This window comes from Hylobates moloch, unplaced genomic scaffold (genome assembly GCF_009828535.3).
Source record: "Hylobates moloch isolate HMO894 unplaced genomic scaffold, HMol_V3 SCAFFOLD_9, whole genome shotgun sequence".
Lineage (NCBI taxonomy): Eukaryota > Metazoa > Chordata > Mammalia > Primates > Hylobatidae > Hylobates > Hylobates moloch.
The window spans coordinates 113901008-113925905 of record NW_026652284.1 but is presented as its reverse complement, the minus strand read 5'-3'; the positions used below and the strand labels follow the sequence as shown (position 1 = coordinate 113925905).

At 46.5% G+C, this 24898-nt stretch overlaps 1 protein-coding gene across 1 annotated transcript in view; it reads left to right on the top strand.

The window, feature by feature from the left end:
- ST3GAL1 (ST3 beta-galactoside alpha-2,3-sialyltransferase 1) overlaps positions 1–24898 on the top strand; it is a 116102-nt gene that overhangs the window by 10693 nt on the left and 80511 nt on the right. Inside the window, exon 2 of the mRNA XM_058444163.1 lies at positions 14912–15064. The gene's annotated coding sequence lies outside the window, so the exon portion shown is untranslated. The remainder of the gene's footprint in view (positions 1–14911; positions 15065–24898) is intronic.

The window sequence follows — 24898 nt, the reverse complement described above, 5'->3', positions numbered from 1 at the left end:
AATCCTGCAGACAGTTTGGGGACGGAATCGTGCTTGCATATTTTTTGGGGCAAACTGATTAACTGGCAGCAAGCAAAAAGATGGCTGTGGGCAAACCTTGAGTAAGGCTTCACAGAAAATAATTTCAGTTGATTGCATTTTCTAGAAAACTTTAAGAGTTTAACTGTGCATTCCACATGACAGGCTGTCTGGGTGCTGTCTGCCCTCCACCTGGGCTGGGCTGGATTGCCTACTTCCCCTCATTAGTTTCTCATTCGTTTACGATGGGAGCCTAATCTTTACAGTGATTCTCTGTAAAGTGTATGTTTCCACTTTTTTCCTAATCCCATTTTATAGATGTGGAAACCAAGGTTCAGAGAGGTTAAGTCACTTAACCCAGGTCACTTAGCTAGAAAGTGGCAGAACCAGGATTTATAAGCGCACCATTTCGGTCCGAAGCCTGAGACCTCAGGCCCCATGCAATGTAATTCCCAGGTCATCCTATATCCCTGGCTCAGTGGGGACTCTGGAAGGGAAGGGCAGCTTCTCTAAGGTTCAGATAGGAAACTGGTCACACCAGTTGCCTGGCCCCCAGCCCAGCCCACGAGATGTGCTGTTACCACCTGTGTCCTCTGGTGACCATGAACCCAAGCTCTGTAACATCCTTTTGGGCAGGAGTTCCTGACTTTTCTCCACCTGGTGCTTTCCAGGTCTCACATCAGCAGCTTCATTCTTCCAAAGCCTGGGGCTCTGAGTCTTCTCCCTGATTCACCATCACTGGGTGAGTCCGTGGGTTTATTTAGCCTGTTACAGTCTGGTTTTTTTTCTTCTAAGCTGCTAAATTCATCATAATTTATTACACAGCAATAGATAATACACATGAAATGCAAATACTTTTTCTGTTATAAGTTGTCATGCTGATGGGAGTGATGGTATTTCAGTGTGTTTTTTTTTTAATAAAACTGACACAGAGTAATTGTACATATTTATGGGGTACATAGTGAGTTTCCATACATGCAATGTAGAGTGATCAAATCAGGGTAATTTGCATATCCATCACCTCAAACATTCATCATTTGTGTTGGGAATGTTCAAAATCCTCTCTTCTAGCCATTTGAAAATATATTATAAATTCTTATTAACTATAGCCACCCTGCAGTGCCACAGAACACTAGAACCTATTCCTCCTATCTGTAATTTTGTTTCCTTTAACTGCTCCACGTCCATCCCTGCATGGCTGCTTGCAAAAACTCATCTTTGTGGCTTGTTGGTATAAATTGAATTCGAAGAGCCCCAAGGTGCCTGGGGATTGAGGGAGGCAGTGAGCCACTTTGAGCCTGCCGGGGGGGTTGGAGAAAGGACTGAGCAGGAAGGCTGAGTGCAAAGTTTGCCATCAGGCATGTAAACTTAGCCAGCTCCCTAGCTAGATGGGAGCCTCTTGGAGGCAACCTGCTTCACGTAAAAGGAATCATCAGCATCGCTGTTGCAACCTTGAAAAATTCCCTTTTAATAACATCTTCACAATGGAGAGAAAGGTTTGTTGTTCTTCTTCTTACTTGAAAACACTGTTAATCCTACCACCTGGTGGAGAGTTTGATGAATAAAGACCGTTGCTCAGGAAACACATTAGCTGCCACGAATAGGAATGTCTTTGTGAGGTATATTACTGATTGTTTCTAAAGCATAATCTTATGTTTTAAAATTCAGTCTTTTGGCAAAAAAAAAAAAGGAAATTAAAATGAAAGGGAGAGATTAAGCAGACAGTACCATCGTTCTTTCTTTCACCACTTGATAGAAGCTTCAAATGGAAAACACACCTTTCAGAATGGGTTGAAGAACTGGTTCCAACCTAAGGTCTGCTGCTATTTTCCTGTTTCTCCCTGCGACCTGGAACAAACTGAGCTCAGCAAACATGATCCTTGGACCACAGTAAGTCCTCACTTAATGACATCAATAGGTCCTTGGAAATTGTGAGTTTAAGGGAAATGACATAAAAAAACTGATTTCACCATAGGGTAATTGATATAAACAAGAGTTAAGTTTCTCTGGTGTATTTCCATTCATAAAAGTATCACCAAACTTCTAAACGAAGGCCCCAAACAGCGTCGCAGGTGGCCACATCCTGTCCCAGTGGCTTAGGACGTGCACATATGCACACACACACACACACACAAAACCACACTCTATCGCCCTGGGACCACATAAACACATCAGTTCACCTGACATGCACAGCTTTTTGGGGTGTGGGAAACTGGAGTGCCTGCAGAAGACCCACGAGGACATGGGGAAAACTTGCAAACTCCACACACACAGTGGTCCCGGCCGGGAATCCATCTTCTTTTCATCAATGTTATAATGAAATGATGTTGAATGAAATGGCATTATTGGAAGACCTGCGGTATAAGATTTTATACATGAAACTGATATTTATGCAATGTCAGAAATCCAAACAAGGAGAAAAAAATATACTGGCTGTGGAGACAGTTTTGAATATCAGAATACTTCTGCACTGTCAGGAACCTACCCCAGATGGAGTGAAGGAGGTTTTCTCTTTTTCTCTGAGCCATGGTGTCATAAACTTTAGTCACCATTACTTGCAGGAGGACGGGGTATGGTTTATTGGTTGAATAATTAGTTACAGAGGTTGCACACTTAAATAGTGTCAAAGAATTACAAAATCTTAGCATTTGCAAAGAGCCTTAGCGGTGACCTTGTTCAACCTTCTTCTGTCTACTGAGTCATACATTGATTCCTTGATTTACTCAATAGAAGTATTAGCTTTGCTACTGCCTAACTGCGTGTCCTTCAGCAAGTTGCTGAACCTCTCTGTACTTCCCTTTCCTCATCCATAAAATCTGGATAATAATAGTACCTACCTCCCAGGAGGTAGTAAATAAGCATTCAATGAGTTAACACTTGGACCGTGCTCAGAAGAGTGCTTGTTAAAGATATGCTGTGGGCAACACATCATCATCAATTACATTCCTGTTCCGCCTCCTTGAGCAGCATTTTTCACTACCTGTGGTAGGGAGCTCTGTGCCCCACACTGTGGCGTCTTGACCTCTGGGCAGCTTTGTGGTTTAGAAGGCTCTTTCTCATTCAAAGCTTCCAACCAGAGAGAGCTTCCCGGAGCAGATGGCAGAGTGGTGTTCTCAGGAGCTATCTGAACTTAAGGATGGGAAAGTTGTCTGGACCGTTCATTGCTGGACATCAGAGGCAGAAGAGACATACCTAAGATTTTAGCCATGAGGGGGACCTCAAGACCCTGGCCTCTTTTTTTTTTTTTTTTTTTTTTTTTGAGACAGAGTCTCACTCTGTTGCCCAGGCTGGAGTGCAGTGGCATGATCTCAGCTCACTGCAACCTCCGCCTCCCAGGTTCCAGCAATTCTCCTGCCTCAGCCTCCTGAGCTCACTGCAACCTCCACCTTCTGGGTTCAAGCGATTCTCCTGCCTCAGCCTCCTGAGTAGCTGGGATTACAGGCACACACCATCACGCCTGGCTAATTTTTGTATTTTTAGTAGAGACAGGGTTTCACCATGTTGGCCAGGCTGGTCTCAAACTCCTGACCTCCTGATCTGCCTGCCTCGGCCTCTCAAAGTGCTGGGATTACAGGTGTGAGTCAGACCATGGCCTCTTTATTTTACAGCTGAGAAGACAGCTCAGCGGGGCCTGGCTGGTGCGACAGCTCAGCCCATCGTGAGGCAGAACCTGGATGGGAAGCCAGCCCATGGGGTGATACTGCCAAGGCCTGCATTACCACTCAGTTCTCCTCTCATCTTGGGCTGCTCAGGGTGCCCTAGAGAACATGCCTTCTGTGCCCTCCTGCACTAGAGCAGGCAGGAAGAGCAGCCTGGACCATGGGTACCAGGTATCCTATGAGGACTCCATTGTGCCAGGCCTTGGTTAACTGGATGATTTCCACTGTGTTTACACTGCACAGTCTCCTCGCTTCCTTTAGACCTCCCTGTGAGCAAGCTTGTATTGTCTTCTGTGAATTCTGGCATCTGCCTCCCCTCTTTTTCTTCCTGAGGTTCCGCCCAGGAAATACCACATACTGGTCATTCTAGGCCCATTCACTGTCTAATCAGGCTTTGAGCTCACTAGTGCTATCAGTGTTTTACAGCTGAGAAGGCAGGCTCGCTGAAGTTGGCCATTGCCTGAATGTCTTCCAGGTTGGGAGGGTCAAGGTGGGGGGTTGTCACATACCCCTTTCCACCATGTCACAGTGTTTCCTTCTAACACATGCATGCACATGATAAAAGGCTCGAGACCCAGTGTATCTGGTCTCCCTGCCTGCATTAATAGCACCGCTGCCAATCTCCCTCCCACTTCCCTCCACTTAGTTTTATCATCTAAGAGGCTAAAAGAACAATATGTCCCCCCTCCACCACACCATATTTCAAAGGGCTATAAATAGGACTGTTAGTGGTGGCACTGTGGGTCACATTTGCCAGGGACAGACTTTATATGATGTCAGCCGTGTCCTTGGGTCCAAGGTTTCCATGGCTAATAGTTTTCTTTCTCCCTTCTCTTCCTTCCCATTTTCATTCCTTCTTTTTTTCCCCTCCCTTTCTTCTTTTGTTTCTTCATCCTAAAAATCTTGTTCGAAAGTACATAGCTGTGCAGACTTGATTAGCTGAGGTTGCCTAGAAGACAAACAGGTCCGTGTTTCACAATTCCTCCCAGATCCGAGAAAGGAACGCGACTCTGAGCCGACAGAACACTACATGCTGGGCCCAGAGGACAGCTGTACAGCCTGCCAGCATCTCACTCCTCTGAAAGCAAATTCAGTCCATCCAAGAGCAAGGCCAAGGGGTTGTCTCCTGTCCAGGAGGCCAAGGCCAGGGGGAGAAGACAGGCTCTGGAGTCACCAGGCCTGCTATTGATCAGTGGTGAGATCTGGGGCAAGTGACTTCCACGTCCGAGCTTAGTGTTACCCCTTGTGCTCTGGGGGGTGACACCAACTCATCTTCCCGGGTGAGAGTGGAGATTCAAAACAAAACAGGCCGGGCACGGTGGCTCACGCCTATAATCCTAGCACTTTGGGAGGCCGAGATGGGCAGATTGCCTGAGCTCAAGAGTTCGAGACCAGCCTAGGCAACATGGTGAAACCCCGTCTCTACTAAAATACAAAAAAAAATCAGCCAGGCGTGGTGGCAGGTGCCTGTAATCCCAGCTACGCGGGAGGCTGAGGCACGAGAATTGCTTGAACTCGGGAGGCAGAGGTTGCAGTGAGCAGAGACCGTGCCAGTCCACTCCAGCCTGGGCACCAAAGTGAAATTCTGTCTCAAAACAAAACAAAGCAAAACAAAACAAACAAACAAAAAAAACAGGGGTGGGTTGGGAACAGCCCCAGAGAAGAGATGACCTTCAAGCTGGGACTGGAAAGATGGTGAGCCGTTCCAACAGCAGCAGTGAGGGTAGAGAGGGCACCCCATGAAGGAATCCACTGCCCAAGCCAGGCACCTGCTGACTCCTGTGATTGGAGGGAAGAGGTGGAAAAAAAGGAAACAGGGAGGCCCCAATCAGGTGGGTCCTAAATGGCTTGATCCTTTCGGTAATGAGGTGCAAACAAGGTTTCTTTTCCTTCCTGCAGAATGGGATTTCATCAGACTCCCCCTCCTTTTTTTTTTTTTTTTTTTTTTAGGAAAAACCATGTGGCCCAGGTTCACAGTGGATGGGTGGACAGGACGGAATGTCCCATTAATGGTACGGGTGAGAGTCACTGTGAGCCACATTTGGAGTGTTTGCTCCAATGTGAGAATTGGTGACTTTATGGGGTTTGAGAACAGATTGCACTACGGTGCTGAGAAACGACGCATGGAAAGTGACTTGGAGATTTCCAGCCTTGTGGCTGAGAGAGCTGGGGAGCCAGGGATGACAACGGTGGGGGGAGCAACAGAAATCCACACCAGGGAAGTGTGCTGTTCCTCCCATTACAGACCCATTGGATCTGAGATGAGGAAGATGAACTAAAGCCCAGCCAGACTGAGATGGCTGAAGAAAAAGCAAAGGCAGAGGCGTGAAGCTCAGTTCAATTCTGGAAAGGCTGAGCAGTCCCCTGCGGGGGTGGCCTGCTTCCTCCCCAGGCCACACAGACACCAGCCAGGAAATTCCTTCCCATTCCCTTGTCTTCCCAGCCCTCGGAGTGAAGTAGAAGAACCCAAGTAGGCCGGGCGCGGTGGCTCACGCCTGTAATTGCAGCACTTTAGGAGGCCGTGGCTGGCGGATCACGAGGTCAGGAGATCGAGACCATCCTGGCCAACATGGTGAAACCCCACCACCTCTACTAAAAATACAAAAATATTAGCTGAATATGGTGATGTGTGCCTGTAATTCCAGGTGCTCAGAAGGCTGAGGCACGAGAATCGCTTGAATCCAGGAGGCGGAGGTTGCAGTGAGCCAAGATTGCGCCACTGCACTCCACCCTGGCGACAGAGCAAGACTCCGACTCAAAAAAACAAACAAACAAAAAGAAATTAAAAAACCCCAAGTAGATGGCTGGGCCAGCACTTAGGAGGAAAGTAGGTGTTCAGTTAAAGTTTCTCCAATCTGAATCAGACAGGCAGTAGCAGGTGTGAAGAGGAGGAAGTGGTGGCCCAGGAGAAGGTACCCTCGCTCACTCATGCTGACCTGGTCATGGGCAGTCAGCACAATCCTAGCCTTCTTGACATCCTTAGTACCTTCAGAAAGGGCCCATCTCCTTTGATTCATAGTTCTCACTCTCCAGCTTTCAGCCCCTCATCTGCCTACACCCCTACATCCCACTGTCGAGTGTAGGATTTTGGAACACCATTGTCAGAGGATCAGTGGAATGGATCCACCGCCACCGCTGCAGTGTAAACGTGGCTCATTCATGTCATTCACTGCAAGGGAGCATGGGGTTGGGGCAGCCGGAGAGCAGCAGATGGTCATATGCATTCAGGTGTCTTCCAGAGTAGCCTGGTGACTTTGGGCAGGTGATTGCAGACTCTGAAAAATGGGCCTAGAATTTGACTCATGCTCATGGTTGCAAAATTAAATTTTGGAAAAGTGCCTGGTCCATAGTAGGAGCTCAACAATGAGGAGCGGTCCTATTCCCTAAAGACAGAAATCCTCCACCTTTGATGAGAATCAGAAGCTGCTGTACAGCCCTGATTGGGTGGATCTTGTCGAAGGGTTCCAGTTCCAGGGGCTCAGTGCATGGAGTCTGCAGAAGCCCTAAGGCCCCAGACACCTCCCTGTACTCTTCTCCCTTGTGTCTCTTGCTCCTGGCCCCCTTAGCACCCTGCTCACTGGATCCTTCTGGACGCTCACTGTGAGGCCTCTTAGATTTCCCCAACCTATGTTGCAAACTTTGTTCTAGGAACCTGGTATCCAGGCTGTTGGCTATCTCTAATTTAGTCCTAAGATAGATTCCCAAAGGTGGCACAGGTTGCCTGTGGACCTTTTCACTGCATGATCCTAATCACAGCTGATGTTTTCTGGTGCTCCATGCTTTACTAAGTGCCCTCAAATGATGATAACAGAAAGATACTCGCTACCACTTCTCAACAAGCATACGAGGCAGTGTTCTGAGCTCCTGTGTACATTTTCTAATTCATTCTCATAACCCTATGAGATCAGGGACTTTTATTATCCCCATCACCAAAAGAGGAGACACAGGTACTGAGTGATGAGATAACTTGTCCAAGACCCTGGTCAATCGATGGCATAGCCATTGGCCAAGTCATTATTGTGTTTGTCCCTTATGAACAGCAGGCAAAGTGAGGCTCTTCCTCATCTGTCTTCTTCATGACCATCATCATCAGCATTTCCACATTACAGATGAGGAAACTGAGGCTTCCAGAGGCACACGGGCAAGGCTGGTGAAACAGGAGCTGGGATCTAGGGTTTGGATGCTGGGGTACAGGAACTCATCCTGGGCTTGAAGGTGGAGAGAGCGGGAACTGATTGTCTCAGTTCTGCTTACGTTCTGGCCCCAGTGAATCTGCTCATGAACCATGTGGTGCTGAGAGCTGTTAACAGCAGAGCAGAATGGAGTAGGGAAGGCTTTTTATGCAAACAGGGGGGTGCACTGGGGGTTGGATAGTGTGTGCTTCAAGGTCATGTCAACCCTGGCACCATCTCTGCATTTGAACTCAATATCCCTTTGAGCACAGAAGGATATTGTGTTCAAGACAGACCTGGCTTTGAGTCTCATCTCTGCCAATTTCTAGCTGTGTGGCCCTGGGCAAATTATACTCTTTCAGAATCTTAATTTCCACATCTGTGAAATGGGGGTAAAACTACCAGCCCCAGAGGACTGCTGTGAAGCTTGAATGAAATCATGCACATGAGATGCTTTGCGTGCTGTTGGCCTCATTGTCCGTACTTAACCCATAGTTGCTATTGTTGATGATAATAGCTCTTCCAGCGAAGCAGCCAGACCTCAGTGGTTAGCCTTCGAATTCAGAAAAAGGCACTTCATTATGAGGGATCCCATGTGTTGAGCCCATTTCAGAGAGAGAGCTTATAAGTGAGAACAGCTTTCCCAGTCTAACAAGTACACGTGCTTCCTGCCCAAAGTTCTTCTCACTTTTACTTTCAGATCAGCCGAGTTGGCCCTCAGAGTCCCTGGGTCTCCACAGAGGGAGATGCCACCGCACCCAAAGGGGACCCACCCCCTGAGCTTCCCTGCTCAGTTTGCTCATACGCTGGCATGAGCCCTGTCATTCCTGGTTCACACACCCGGAATTTCTGCCCGTAAACCTGGTTCTCGACATGCAGCCCAGCCAACGGCCCTGCTGAGGGCCTTCCAGCACTCACACCAGATGTTTCTAGGTCCTCTCACCATTCCTCGCTCAGCTTCTGTGTCTGCTCTTGCACTTTCCTACTTCCGGGGCAACTTGTGCCATTTTGCAAACTGATCTGGCTAGACTGTCTCAGTCTTGATCTCCTTCTCCGTCAGTGTCATGTCCTGGATGGGAATCTAGATTAAGAAACCACCTACTTGCACATTCATGAGCCTGCCCTGGACACAGAGTGGTGTGGTTCCTTGCTGATGGACCTGTGTTCTCTCTCCCCCTGCAGTGGGCTTTTCTAGGGCAGAGCTCAAAAGTGTACTGTTGTCCCCAGCAGGGCAGAACACAGTGCTTGGCCCAGCCCAGTCCAAGGCTCAGTAAATACTGAAGGGAAGTAAACTGTGTTAGTCCCAGACTTTATAATACAGTAGAGTTAGGAATTAGTTAATCATTCAGGCTCCAGCCTTTATCAGTCATATGACCTTGAGCAAATTACATAATCTCCTCAAGCCTCCATTTACTCACCTTCAAAATGATGAAAATCATAGTACACACATCCAAGGACCATTGTGAAGATTAACTGAGCTTTTGAGTATAAAGGGCTTAGTTTAGCAAATGCAAATGTCATCTGTTATGCTAGTTTAAGTGTTATCTGTTATTGCTGCTACTAGTATCAAAGTGATTTCATGTTGTTTTGTATTCACTTACTTCTTAGCAGAGCCCTGCAAAGTAGTTGAAGCAGAGATAGTTCCATTTTACCAATGAGTAAAGTAAAACTCAGAGAAAGGCTTGCTTTCTTCTCTTTCTTTCTTTCTTTCTTTCTTTCTTTCTTTCTTTCTTTCTCTCTCTCTTTCTTTCTTTCTCTCTTGCTCTTTCTTTCTCTCTCTCTCTCTCTCTCTTTCTTTTCCTCATTCTGTTGCCAGGGTAGAGTGCAGTGGGGTGATCTCAGCTCACTGCAACCTCTAGGTTCAAGCGATTCTCCTGCCTCAGCCTCCTGAGTAGCTGGGACTGCAGGTACACACCATCACACCTAGCTAATTTTTGTATTTTTAGTAGAGACGGGGTTTCACCATGTTGGCCAGGATAGTCTTGATCTCTTGACCTCGTGATCCACCTGCCTCAGCCTCCCAAAGTGTTGGGATTACAGGCATGAGTCACTGAAAGGCTGTTTTTCTAAAATCACACAGCTTGACTTGACCAGTGTCCCCTGGGGGCACACCTAGAAGCAGGCCACACTGTTTTGGATGGAACATGTCATGCCCACAGGCCTCAGAAAAGATCCCTATAATTTAAAAATGCAGCAATAGTATTCTGCCAGACCCAGTGGTAACAGTTATCCAGATGATTGTTTGCATGGAAAGGAAAAGCTACGATTTATTAAGCAAACTGGCCCTGCTCCTCCAGGAGTGGTATCCAGCTTTACTTCTAGTTTGCTGCTGTACTTCAATAAGACACAAAATTGGAGAATACACTCTCTTATAAGAGTTATTGTATTATATTGTACAGTAGAAAGGAGCCTCAGGTGGCATGAGGGGGCTGTGGATGGTGGAAGTGTGAATATGGGCCAAGAAATAATGATTTATGGGTTCAGAACAGGAGGAATGAGAACATAACCATGATTTGTTTGAGTGGAATTTGTCCTAATCTGTGCTCTAGCTGGAGAAGGTAGACATTTTTCTTGCTTCCAAGTCTCTTGGTTTAAGCCCAGCAGTTCCCTGCTTAGCTCCTAGATTGGTGCTAGTGGCTACTGGTTGGATGGATGGAAATGAAAGGGATGAATGGGCTGGAATAGGACGATCGTAATTCGCCTGGTATTGGGAAGAACATTGAACCCCGGGTCTAAGGCCCTCTGCCCACTGTCCAGCTGCACAGCTCTCCAGCTGTGTCATGGAGGAGCCACTTCTCTGGGCCTTGGTTTCCTCATTTGTGGTCTTGGAGAGTCACATGAGCTTTTCTGAGCCTCTCCAAAAATGGGGACACTTTCTGATTTGTCTTTCTTGTATGGCTCGTGTGTATGAACACGCTTCACAGATGTTTCAGCGGTAAGAGTTTAGTTGTTGCTCTTAATTGGAAGCAATCTTGGAAGGGTGGGGAAATCGGGACTCAATATAGAAAGAGGCATGACAGCAGAGCACGAGTGAGAAGAGAACTGGGACATGGCTTTTAGAAAAGATTTCCAGGGCTCCTGTTAAAACCAAAAGGCAAGGAAAGTCTAAGGAGCTCATCAGGCTGTTCCTGGGATCTGGGGCAGAAAGACAGTGGAATGATTGCCTTTTCTCTGCATTTAACACCCCAGTGCTGTATTACAGAAGCTGAGAAACTGAGGCTGCAAAAGGTGAGCCCCACATGGGGTGCATTTCTAGTTTTGTTTGTTTGTTTTTGTTTTTTGAGACGGAGTTTCACTCTTGTTGCCCAGGCTGGAGTGCAATGGCACGGTCTCGGCTCAGCACCACCTCTGCCTCCCGGGTTCAAGCGATTCTCCTGCCTCAGCCTCCTGAGTAGCTGGGATTACAGGCATGCACCACCATGCCAGGCTAATTTTGTATTTTTAGTAGAGACAGAGTTTCTCCATGTTGGTCAGGTTGGTCTCGAACTTCTGACCTCAGGTGATTTGCCCACCTCGGCCTCGCAAAGTGTTGGGATTACAGGCGTGAGCCACTGCACCCAGCGAGTTCTAGTTTTTAAGATAAGCCTCCAGGTTGCAAACTTGTCAGTTGGAATTTGGAATCCAATGCCATTGCCAACTTATTTTTTTCAAAGCCAACTTAAAACCAATGAAAGAATTGGTTCAAGATGTTATGTGTTGCTTCATGAAGAGTCTTAGGCTTTAATTGAAGATCACAGTGGCCACAGGTGCCAGGCTGTGGAGTCAGAGGCTTCATTCAGAGCAGGGCTCCATGTTTAATCTGATTCATAGATTACCGCCTTACATCTTATGGCATAGAACAGTTGCAGTATATATCCTGATATAGGCATATATACATGCAGGTTTTTCTATTACAAGGATTCTCAACTATTTAGTAAGATGTTACATACATAAGGCCCAAACTCAGTAATTAGCTTCTGCAGAGTTATAAATCAGCCACATCCTGATGGATTCTCTGAGATTTATCTGGCTGTTCACCCATTTATTCATGGATTCACTGGTCATTATTTAGTGCCTCCTACACCCATATGATAGCCAGTGGGGGTGAGAATGGGGAAATCTAGTGACAAGTAAAATACAGCTCCTCTTCCCCACCTCTCAAGGCTCAGTCTAGTGAGAACAACCAACAGTGGGATTGAGGTGATGCATGGTGCTTAGTAAATTCTTGCTAAATGAGAGAATGAATGAAGAAACACATGAATGAAGCCGTGGGTGCTCCCGGGTAAGGCCCTAACCCAGCTTCCAGTTTGGAAGGGGGTGTGTCCAAGAAAACATCTTAGAAGTGTGATAACCTGTATTGTTTTGGTCACTCTCTCATTCAAGAAATAGGAATAGACTTTCTCCCACATGCCAAGTGGTGTACTGGGTGGCGAGGGCACAGTCGTATGTAGGGCAGACACGCCCTTGCCCTTATGGAGTTAACATGTTGGCGATAATGCTTTGTAGGAATATAGGGAACACTGAAAATAAAAAGGGGCAGTCCCCAGCCTCGTCCCCAGAGTCAGCGAAGATGTTTCTGGGAAGTGGTGATTACACTGAAATCTGAAGGGTGAGTGGAAAGTACAGAGGGAATGGGGAAGGTGTGAGCCAGTGATGCAAGGGAGGGAAGCCTGAGTTACAATTTACAAGGATCCCCCTGGCTGCTGCCAAGAGAGGGAGTTGGCATTAGAGGCGATGGCTATTTTAAGACTGGCTAGGAGGCTGTGGCAGTGAACATCGTGCCTTAATTCTCATTTCTGAAAAGAAAGGATTTTGTTCCTATAGCTTTCCTGGACCCTGACCCCAACTGTGCTGACTCTGGTCACATTCATGTATCTTCTATGTAAACATCCTGCCCCCATCAGCAGGTGCCAAATAGAATCTGTTTATACTCAACACCACACATGGTTTCCAGAACCAGGCAAATGCCTTTAGACAACTCTGGGCGTAGACAGTCACTAAATGCTGTTGTTTCTCCCTCTAAAAGAGCTCCTGAATCTCCCACTCCTCCTTTTGCCCGGGGCCCTGCCTTCTGGCCCTCATTATCTCTTCATAATCACCAACTCAACAGGGGCTGAACTGTCTTCCTAACACACAAGTTTATCCTCGTGTATCACCATTGCCAGCGGTATAAAGAAACCTCAGTGGTTGTATCAGTCAGCTTTCTCTGTATAACAAACAGCCCCAAACCCCAGTGCCTAAAACCAGACATTTATGATTTCTGTGGGTTGATGATCTGGTCTGCACTGTTTGTGTTAGGCTGATTGCCTGTGCTGGCCCATCCACACATCTGGGGGGCTGAGCTGGGGTGCCTCAGCCTCTCTCCCCACATTGTCTATTATCCTTCAGGGGGCTACCTCAGGCTTGCTAATGTGGCAGCAGAATGATTTCCAGCAGCAGCTGGGCATGGTGGCTCACGCCCAGGAGCTCAAGACCAGCCATGGCAACATAGCAAGACCCTACAAAAAATAAAAATAATTAGCCTGGTGTGGTAGCACAAGCCTGTAGTTCCAGCTACTCAAGAGGCTTAGAGGGAGGATCGCTTGAGCCTCGGAGGTCAAGGCCGCAGTGAGTGGTTGTCATGCCGCAGCCCCTCCAGCCTGGGCAACTGAGTGAGACCCATCTCAAAAAAAAAAAAAAAAAAAAAAAAAAGAATGATTCCCAGCAGCAAGGGAGAGGAACTTTTAGGTATAAGCACTATACTTTTAGGTGTAAGCACTATAAAGCACTTTTAAAACCTTTGCTATTGTGCCATTGGCTAAAGCAAGTCTCATGGCCAAACTTCGATTCTCCCTCATGCTGGGAGGGGAGGCAAAGCCACGCTGCAGAGTGTGCGTGCAGGTGGCCTGAACAAATCGGGGCCATTTCTACAGCAGTGGTTAAGAGTTGAGGGTTTCTGTGCTATTTTTCCTGTCAGATGAAGTCTTCTTCTTTTTTTTTTTTCCCTGAGATGGAGTCTCGCTGCCGCCCAGGCTGGAGTGCAGTGGTGTGATCTCAGCTCACTGCAACCTTGTCTCTCAGGTTCAAATAATTCTCCTGCCTCAGACTCCTGAGTCTCTGGGGCTATAGGCATGCGCCATGTGCCGCCACACCTGGCTAACTTTTGTGTTTTTAGTAGAGACGAGATTTCACCATGTTGGCCAGGCTGGTTTCGAACTCCTGACCTCAAGTGATCCGCCCACCTTGGCCTCCCAAAGTGCTGGGATTATAGGCATGAGCCACCGCGCCCTGCCAGATGAAGTCTTCAGAAACCCTTTCCTATCTGGCCTCAGCCTGATTTATTATCCTAACCCCGATGTCACACTTTCACATTCATATCTTACATATTTATTTTTCCTTTCCTCATGTTTTGTGTTTTTACTAAACAGCACCTCATTAGTGCTTTGTTTAGGGAGCAGCTAAAAATGTCATCTCCTGTTCAAATTCTTCTTCTACACGGAGTTAGTCATTTGTCCTAGTCATTTGTCCTTTTTGTTTTTGTTTTTTTTTTGACGGAGTCTCTCTCTATGTCCCTAGCTGGAGTGCAGTGGCGCGATCTCGGCTCACTGTAACCTCCACCTCCCAGGTTCAAGCGATTCTCCTGCCTCAGCCTCCCAAGTAGCTGAGACTACAGGTGTACGCCACCATGCCCAGCTAATTTCTGTATTTTTAGTAGAGATGGGGTTTCACTATGTTGGCCAGGCTGGTCATAAACTCCTGACCTCAAGTGATCTGCCTGCCTTGGTCTCCCAAAGCGCTTGGATTACAGGCACCCAAGCCGCCTGTATTACATTGTCCTGAATTGTTTGTGTATTTTTCTGTTTTCTCCCAGTCTGAACTCCCTGTGGAGAGGAGTTGTGAGTTACTCACCTTCCTGTCCTGGTGTGTGGCTCTGTGCCTGGAACAGAATAGGTGTTTGTTTAATAGATAGTGCTATATAAATAATTGGGTGAGTGAGTGGAATAAGTGGGTGAATATCTTTTCATTATCTTGAGTCGTCCTAAAAAGGCAGAGGATGGACTAATTGTCACAACTGACTTAAACTTTTCTCCTCTTCTCTTCTAGTTGGTACCATTTTCAGATTTCATCTTCCTCAACTGGAAATGTCAATGAGAGGAAATTAACATCCCCAAGAGCTGCAGTGAGCAAATGCATTGAGCTTGGGTCAGGACAATTCCATTTGGGGACCAGAGATGGACGGTCACTCAGCCTATGGAGGTAAGTGACTAATCTGTCTGCAGCACAAGTGAGATGTGCTGTCTTTTCTGTTTTGTTTTGTTTTCCATTGATTATGTTCCATGGAGGATGTGGAAGATATTCTTCTATTTCTTCGTCTCTGAAACATGTCCTGCTTGCCCAGAAACGTGCCATTAAGAGGAGTTCCCATGGAAGGGGAATACAGTGTCCCTCAGGAGAAATATGCAGACTGTTAGTATCTAGCATCCTTTCTTTTTCTTAAATGGAGAGCTTTCTGAGCTCTCATGAACACTGGTAAGTAAAAACCTGGATTCAGAACATCCTTTGATGACAAGGGCCTGTCATCCTGAAGAAGGCCTGGCATGACACTCTGGTGTGTCCTAGAGCAAGCTTCAGCAAACTGTGGCCTACAGGACAAGCCTGGCCCAGCCTGCCTTTGTAAATAAAGCTTCGCTGGTGCCCCGCCGTGTTCATTTGTTCAGGTGTCATGTATGGCTATTTTCACACCGCAGCAGCCCAGTTGAGTCATTACCATAGAGACCATGTGGCTGCAAAGCCTGACATATTTGTTCCCTGGGCCTTAACAGAAAAGGTATTGCAACCTCTGGTCTACAGCTGAGCTGTTCACACAGAGCCAGCCACTCCTTATGGGGATATTGAAATTTTAATTAAAAGGAAATAATATGAAAAATTCAGGCCTCAGTCACATCACAGTTCATGTGCTTAGTAGCCACATGTTACTTATGGGTAACCATGGATAGTGCAGAGAGAGTACATTTTTATCAGCGCAGAGTTAGCTTGGGAAAAATTGAGATCACCCTGGATGTGTCACTTCGCTCTCATGGTCTCTAACCCAGCTTGGGGATAATTGCAATCATTGCAGAAGAAGAAGGAAGGCTGATGTCTGTGAGTGTGTAGAGCTGTTTTCTATATGATTATTGGCAAGGACCTCTCTCTCTCTCGTGTGCACTCTCTCACTCTCTCTCTCTAGTGTAAGAATGGAGTAACTTTTAAAATTTCTTTGGGAGCCATCTTGTGGTCTCTGTATGTGACTCCATGTAAAACAAATCTATTTGGGCCATGGGGTTTATTAGTTTTATTTATACAAGTAGATATGGATGTGAGCTTGAGCCCTTCTGGTGTCACAGGTAGGTCAGGGGCCATGTAGGGCCTCCTCTAAAGGGGAAGAAGCAATGGCTTCTGTGTTCCCAAGGGGTAAATATATGGGCAAGAGTGATAAGAAACAAGGAGAGGAAGAAAATTAGCTGAAGATGTGGCATGTGTGAGTCTTAGAAGAATGAGGAAGAATGGAGACAAAAGACAATATGGTTCCTGGTTATGGTCATAGGTTTACTTTGAAAGAACATGTTGAACACAGTAGTGATGCTTGGGAACGTACCACATCTCAGAATTGTGCTGAACACAGCCAGTACTATACGATAGACAGGTTGGGAAGAGCCTTGGACCTGGAGCTAGCTCACCATCTTACACGGGACAAGACTAGGGGCATGACAGGAGGTTCTGCTTGGTGCATAAGCCAGTGCGAGTGGGAATAACAAGGGCTGATCATTGAGATGCACAGTTTGTATGGAACGGACCCAAGAAGGAACAGAGAAGAGACTCTAGATGGCCAACAGGTCTGGGCAAAGGCCCCAGATTTGGCATTTAGAAGTGGGGCTTTCTTATCTTTGGGTTACCCAAGCACAAGCAAGAATAAAGCAGAGACTCCATTGATGAGAAAAGATCCAATTGATATGTATTCTCCACATCTAGATTTGAAAATGGCCCCCTGCCTCTTTCTTTTGGTTGGTCTTCAAGCACCTCACCATTACAGAGGAGTGCTGTATGCATTTTAAGCAGGCATTTCTATAACAAACCTTCAAACAATGGAGTTTAATGCAGATATGAAGTAATTATAAGTAACACAAATAATAGTATTAATTTTTTAGTTCTTTATTAGAATCAAGCATACCAAGAATGATGATGATGATGATGATGTTAACAGTGATATTTTTTGTCCATTTCCAGCTTATTATGTGCCAGGTGCATGCTCTACTAATAATTATTATTACTTTACTTTTATTATTATTACTAATAATAATTATTATAGCTTTAAATTATTGGCACATACAATGCACTAAGTAATATATTGATTTTTTTCTCAATCTCATGAGCCCAGAATATTCGTTTCCATTTTTAGTTTTTTTCAATTGTTTTATTTTTATATAAATGCAAATTTATAGAAAAGTTATAAGAACAGCCAACAAATTCCTGGACTCCCTTCCTCCAGATTTTCAAATGTTTGCATTTTATTATGTTCATTTTTTCTTTTTTCTCTATATTTTTTCCTGAAATCAGAAACTTGTATCTTAGAGTACAACTTTCTAAGTCAGAAACTTAACATTAATTTGACTATTATCTAACCTTCTGATTTCTCATTCAGATTTCATCAGTTGCCCCCGCTAAATTCCTTCATGGCAAAAGAAAAGCCAGTTGGCATGTGTCTTTCTTGGAAAACGTTCTTAATCCTGTATTTCAGCATGTTAACCTTTTTGACAAGTTCAGGCCAGTTATTTGATAGAATGCACTCAATTTTGGCTTTTCTGATGTTTCCTCCTGATTAGGTTGGCAGGACTAACCCAGAGCTGATGTGTCCTTTTCAGTGTATTCTATCAAGAGGCACCGGTGTGGCTGTCTCCCATTACTGGTGATGTTAGCTTGGAGCTCTCAGTTAAGGTGGTGTCTTCCAGGTGTCTCCACTGCAAAGTTATTGTTTCACCTTTGCAATTAATAAGCATCTCATGGGGAGAACTTCTGAGATTGTGTAGATTTCTGATTAGTCCTCAGTCTATCAGTCATTAGTTTTAGCATCTTTTGATGATTCTTGCCTGAATAGATTTATTATTATCATAGTGGCCAAATGGAGATTTTTCTAATTTTACTGTTTCTTTTTCTTTTATTAGCTGGTTTCCTACTATAAAGAAGAAATTTTCTTCCTCTGTGCATCTTTTTTTTTTTTTTTTTTTTTTGAGATGGAGGAGTCACTCTCACCCAGGCTGGAGAGCAGTGGTGCAATCTTGATCTTTGCCCACTGCAACTTCTGTCTCCCAGGTTCAAGCAGTTTTCCTGCCTCAGCCTCCTGAGTATCTGGGATTATGGGCATGTACCATCATGCCCAGCTAATTTTTGTAGTTTTAGTAGAGATGGGGTTTCACCATGTTGGCCAGGCTGGTCTCCAGCTCTTGACCTCAAGTGATCTGCCTGCCTTGGCCTCCCAAAGTTCTGGGAATACAGGCATAAGCCACCATGCCCGGCCCTTCCTTTCTTTATATCAGTGTGGATTCATGGATTTTAACTTTATTCAATAGGTTGCAGTCTTTTGTGATCATTAGTTATTTTGACATTTACGTTGCCCCAAATCTGTCCACTAGGGCCTGGCTCCTGTGTCTCTAAAATTTCTCCATCGTCATTTGAGCACCTGCTGCCTTGTTGTCACAGCAAGGTATTCCAGCCTTATCTTCTACCCTTCTCACCTCAGCAGTGGAATCAACATAGGAGCCCTGGTTCCTTTTCATGGAAAATGGTGTTTAGAAACCAAGATCTGGCCACTAGGTGTGCCCATTGTTCCTGGGGTAGCATTGCCTCTAGGCTCTCTGAGCAGACATAACTGGGATGTATGTGTGTGTGTGTGTGTGTGTGTGTGTGTGTGTGGTGTATCACACAGACACCCACATTTATATACATACATAATCACATCCACATGTACATTCACACATCATTCAGATCATTTTCAAATTGACCTATTAAAATCACCATAGGTTCACACTAATGATGCTAGGACATTCTGGAAATTCATGTCTATCTGAATGATGCTGAACAGCCATTCTACTCTCACTGTCAACGCCGCCACCAACTGCATTTATTAAACCATGTCCAGGCCCAGTTTCAGACCCTTTCCTTTGCTGTTACTTCTGACATCAACTCAGTAGCCCAAGTACAGATGAGCAAACCAAGACCCTGAAAAGCTAATCAGCTTGTACAGATTATACAGCTGATAAAGCGGCAAGCTTATAACAAGCACCTGTTTGTCCCTTGGCTTTTGATCAAAAGGCCTAGGGAGAAACCTCTGTCTCAGGACAGAAACAAGAGCAGAAGACCGGAGAAGCATTTGTCCCTGCTGACAGCAGTGTCCGGCCCTCACAGTGCAGGCCAGCCAAAACGTGGACCATGTATATGGTCTGCATCTCTCAGATGGAGTCCTGTTAGGAGGTGTGTGTAGATGCATGTGGTGGTGTGTGAGTTGCATGTGGGAGAGAGAGTTTCTGTGGGGGTTGCAGGACTGCTGTCCTGTCCTTGAGAAGACCTTGATCAGGTTGAGGGTGTGATTATAGAACTGGGCCTCTCTGCAGAGGGAGCATTTCTTCTTTTGCAGGGTGGTTTCCTGGGAGAGCTGCTTCAGTGTGGAGGCCTTAACTTAAACACGTTTGTGTCTCTAGCTCCCAGCAAACATGCAGAATGTGCACCAGATAAATGTTGGTTTCAGGCAGGCATTGACAAACATTTCTGAGTTTCTTCTGTGCCAGGCACTGCTCTAATCAGACAAAGATCCTAGCTAGGGGTGAGAAAGAGGAAGAGATACACAGTCTACATATATACATATGGTGTGGGCAGGGGCAGGGGGTCCCAGGGCAGGGCATAGCATGGGTGTGGTGGTCAAGGAGTGTCTTTTCCAGGAAATGTTTCTAGAACCAAGTCACATGACGGACAGGAAAGAGCAAATAGGGAGGTGAGAAGGAGAGCAGGGGGTGTTGATCAAAGGACACAGGGACTGATTCAGTCTTCTTCAGGGGGCTGTGGCCTCCCCTCAGAGAACCAGGCCTGTTTTCCTTCTGGGCAGTGTCACATGGGTGGACACTCCCCCTTGGAGCTAAAGCATTTCCTCCAACAACAAAAAAGTGTTATCAGCTGGCCCAGAGACCGACTGCAGGCCACGGCACTCTGACTAGATAAGAGGACATCCTGGCAGTCATTCAATATTCTGATGGGCAGCAACAAGGAGCTGTTGGAATTTCCGTTGCTGATAACCTTTAAGAGCAGCAGTGGCAGAAACGGGTTGTTTGGGGTGGGAGGGGAGAGGAGACTTGGGAGCACTCTGGAGTATCTGAAAGTCTGATGGGGAGAGAAGGATTAGCGGATTAATGTGTAGAGGGTGATTTTGAGGATGGATCCAAGTGGCATGAGTGAAATGAAGAGCTGGGGAGCTTCATTCAGGCTGTTTTTCCTTTCTTCTTATTCATTCATTCATTTAGTAAATACTGAGTGCCTTCCAGCTCACTGGCACTTGGCTGAGCACTGGAGGTAAAACAGAATAAGATGAAAGCTATGTCCTCAAGATGTTAATAACTTATTTGTTTCCTTATTTTTTTATTTATTTATTTTGAGACAGAGTCTCACTCTGGTGCCCAGGCTGGAGTCCAGTTGTGTCATCACAACTCACTGCAGCCTTAACCTTCCAGGCTCAAGCGATCCTCCTGCCTCAGCCTCCTGAGTTGCTGGAATATGAGCGTGCACCACCACCCCTGGCTAATTTTTATATTTTTTGTAGAGATGGTGTTTTGCTGTGCCGCTCAGGCTGGTCTGGAACTACTTGGCTCAAGCAATTCTCCAGCCTCAGCCTCCTTAAAGTGTTGGGATTTCAGGTATGAGCCACCATAACTGGCCGACGATAATAATTTAATGGGAGAAACAGATCAATTAATAAATCAGTGGTATGTTTAGGTGCAGTTCTGGTTCTTTGGGTCCTGAAGCTTATACAATTTGGGAGTTTTCTTTAAGGAAAAATAATGCAAAGTTATGACTTTAAAATAAAATGCAAGTCCTAGATAAGTGGGGTGCAGCCCAGGGGCTGCAGCGTCAGCTTCCTGGACGTGCTCTGGTTCTTTGCCCGGTTTGCGAGCTGCAGTGTCAGTGAGAGTGCCTTCTCTTACCTGCTGCCTGCTGGGTGAGCTGGCCACAAGGGGAGTTGGCGGTGGGAATCCTGGTGCTCCATGGTACAGTGAATTTAGTTGCCTTCTGGATCCTCTGAGTCCTTGTGCCTGGGCTCAGGGAATAGGGCTAAAGAACTTTGTTCTTCTTGGTTCTGCTGGGATTTTCGAAGGCATTTTCCTTGAAGTTCTGCAGGCTGACCTGTGATCCCACATCAGGGACTGCATTCTCAGGAATCAGCTGAGCTCAGGAGTCCTGGGGCTGGGGGAGTGTTTGTGAGCACTGTTGCAGGGCTGGCTGTGGCTATTAGGCCTTTCTAACAACCCCACACACATAGATTTCACCCCACAGCCTCACCGGCAGCCAGCTGCTGTCATTTCCCTTTTTTACGGATGATGAAACCCAGGCACAGACTGGTTAGTAACTTAAAATCACACAGCTAATAAGTTGGGGGGCTGCGCTCTGAAGGCTTACAGCGTCTCCAGAGCCCAGTCCACTTGCTGCCTCCCCATCATCCTCACTGCCTAATGCTTTTAAGCAATATGCTGGAAATACCTGCAATGTCAAGATTAGGAGATGAGCTAAATCCAGTACAGCCGCAGAATGGAATAATATGCATTTGAGCCACACAAGGAGTTTTTAACCAGCATGGTGGAATGCTCTGATTTTTGGTGTGAAGGTGGGATGTCTAATTACATACGCACAGAGAAAGGAATGCCAAGTGCTAACAGTGCTTGAATTCCCTCAGCCTTTTGCATCCTTTCCTGGGCAGCTGTAACAGACTCACTCACTCACACATGCATTCAATAGGTTTGATTGATTGATTGATTGATTGATTGATTTTTTGAGACAGAGTCTCGCTCTGTTGCCCAGGCTGGAGAGCAATGGTGCGATCTCAGCTCACTGCAACCTCTGCCTTCCGGGTTCAAGTGATTCTGCTGACTCAGCCTCCCAAGTAGTTAGGATTACAGGCTCCCACCACCATGCCCGGCTAATGTTTATATTTGTAGTAGAGATGGGGTTTTGCCATGTTGGCCAGGCTGGTCTCAAACTGCTGACCTCAGGTGATCCCCCCACCTCGGCCTCCCGAAGTGATGGGATTGCAGACATGAGCCACCATTACCGGCCATTCAGTAGGTTTTAATTCAATGCCTTTGACATGCTGAGTACGGGGGATACAGCAGCAAAAAACAAAAACATGGTTTCTGCTGTCATGGAACTTAGTCTGGCCTGCTGTTTGCTCCTTCTGCCTATACTTTCTCCCTCCAGCTTTCACTAGAGAGATCTTTCTGAAGCCCTCCATGGTTCCCCAGTGCCCTCAAATGCAGCCCCTCCCTGCCCCTATTGTCTCATGTGTAAAATGGACCAGAAGACGCACAGACCTTCCAGACCTCGGAGTGTAGCTCTTCTCAGTTGATGGCTAGAGGCTTTGCAGTCACAACTCTCATCATTACCATCTTCTAGAAAGGTCAGGCACCGGACAGCTGAAACCATGGCAGCCGGCAACAGGAAGTGCCCTCCCTGGGTGCTCAAAGATCCAAGACAGCCGGGCCCTGTGTCTGTAGGAACAAGATTCCAGATGCCTCTGCCGCTTGCCAGCCTCGTGACCTCCATTCATGCAGGGCCTTGTTTTTTTGATTCAGTGGGGCCAATCCCGGCCCCCAGGGGAGATGGATGCTGCGGGGATGTGCAAGCTGTAGAGGGTTCCAGAGAATGGGCCTGGCGTTCTGCAAGCCTGGCATCCCTCCCGGATGCTTTTCTCCAGCCCTTGGAGCTTGGGCAGTGTGGTGTTAGGATGATTATTGGATTTCCTCCACAGTTCCTGGCTCGTTCTTTTGTAGCCCTTGTTACAGCCTTTTGTGATAATATTGGGTGTGGCAGGCCTCAGGACACAGGAGCTCTCCAACTTTCTCCTGCCTTCCTTCCCCCGCCCTAACACAGGACTCTAATCTTTCCCCGTCTTTCTGACTGTGGGTCTTGAGATCCTCCCCAGAGAGAGTCCTGCCTGTACCCCGGGAGAAGGAATGCCGATGTCAGGAAGCTTCTATAAAACCCCAGAAGACTGGGTTGGAAGAGCTTCTAGATAGCTGAGCACTGGAAGGTTCCTGGAGGGTAGCACGCCCCCTTCCCCCATACCTCCCCCCATGCATCTCTCTATCTGTATCCTTTGCACCAGTACATATGTTTTCCTGAGCTCTGTGAGCCATTCCAGCAAATTAATGGAGCCCAGAAAGGGGGTCATGGGAACCCAGTTTGAAGCAAGTTGGTCAGAAGTTGCAGAGACCCGGACTTGAGACTTGTGTTTGGGGTAGGAGTTGGGGGCAGTCTGGGGCACTGATCTCTCAACCTGTGGGAACTGACACAGTCTCCAGGTAGATGGTGTCAGAATTAAATTGGAGGACACCCAGCTGGTGTCCACTGCGTGGTGTGTGGGGAAGAATCCCCATGCTTGTGGGCACAGAAGTCTTCTGTGTTGACCGTTAGGGTTTGAGAGATTTTATGAAACAGGTGGGAATAACACTTTCTGAGGCTTAGTTTCCCCATCTGTAAAAAAGGAAGTAATAATAGTATCCACTTGGGAGAGTTCTGTGAGGATTAAATGACACGAGGACTCAAAAAGCTGGGTACAGTGTCTGGCCCATGGTGAAGGCTGAGTAATTGACAGGTGCATTTATCACTATGGTTCCTCGCTGGGCCTGTGATAAATGAGCCTGTGGCAGGACATGAGTGAGCTGCAAGAACAGGAGCCAGGCCTCCCACCTTGCTGGCTCGGGAGACTATCTGGCTGCAGCAGAGACATTCTTCCCAGAAAGAAGGGGCTTTCCGTGGTGAACCACTGTGGCCAGGCCCAGAGGCCTTTACAATGCCAGTGTCCCAAGAAGAGAGGGGCCATCAGAAGGATGGAAATTTTCTATGTGCTTCTAGAAGTCAACCTACAGATTGATCCCTTCTCAAAAGACTAATTTTTATTCTAGTCATGCCCAGCTATAAGCACTTGGGCATTTACAGATAACCTTTGTTCCTGAAGGGCATCCGGGTATGTCCTTTGTCCTTTCAATGCCCATGACACTTACTATCCTGGAACAGAGTCCACATTGCAGGAAGGACAAGGTTCACCACGGTCAGGGCCCCATCGAGACCCCCAGCCTCATCTGTGCTCTCCCAGTCCCACCCCACCCCACCTTCTGCTAATCAGAGTCATCTTCACAGTGTGAACCCTGAATACAGATTGACCTGGGTTCAAATCACACGTCTGCTTCTTTTGCCACCTTGGATACAGTATCTTCTCTTGATCTCAATTTCCTCATCTGCAAAATGGACATAACAGATAACAACAGCACCAAACTCCAGGATTGAATGAGTTAACACAGATGTGGAGATATTTCAGGCTTGGTTCCAGGCCACTGCAATGAAGTGAGGATTGCAGTAGAGCAAGTCATACAAATTGTTTTGGTTTCTCAGTGCACACAAAGTTGTATTTATACTATACTGTACTGTAGTCTATGAAGTGTGCAGTAGCATTATGTCTAAAACAACAATGTACATATCTTAATTAAAAAATACTTTTTGTATTTTGTATTCACTCTCTACCAAAAATACTTTTTTGTATTTTTTAATTAAAGCCATGCTGGCTTATGCTCCTAGCACTTTGGGAGGCTGGGGCGGGCAGATCGCTTGAGGCCAGGAGTTCCAAACCAGCTTGGGCAACATAGCGAGATTCACTCTCTACCAAAAAAAAGTGAAAACATTAGCCAGGAGTGGTGGTGCATGTGCATCTGTAGTCCTAGTCACTTGGGAAACTGAGGCCAGAAGTTCAAGGCTGCAGGGAGCTATGATCAGAGCTTGACAGAGCAAGACCCTGTTTCTAAA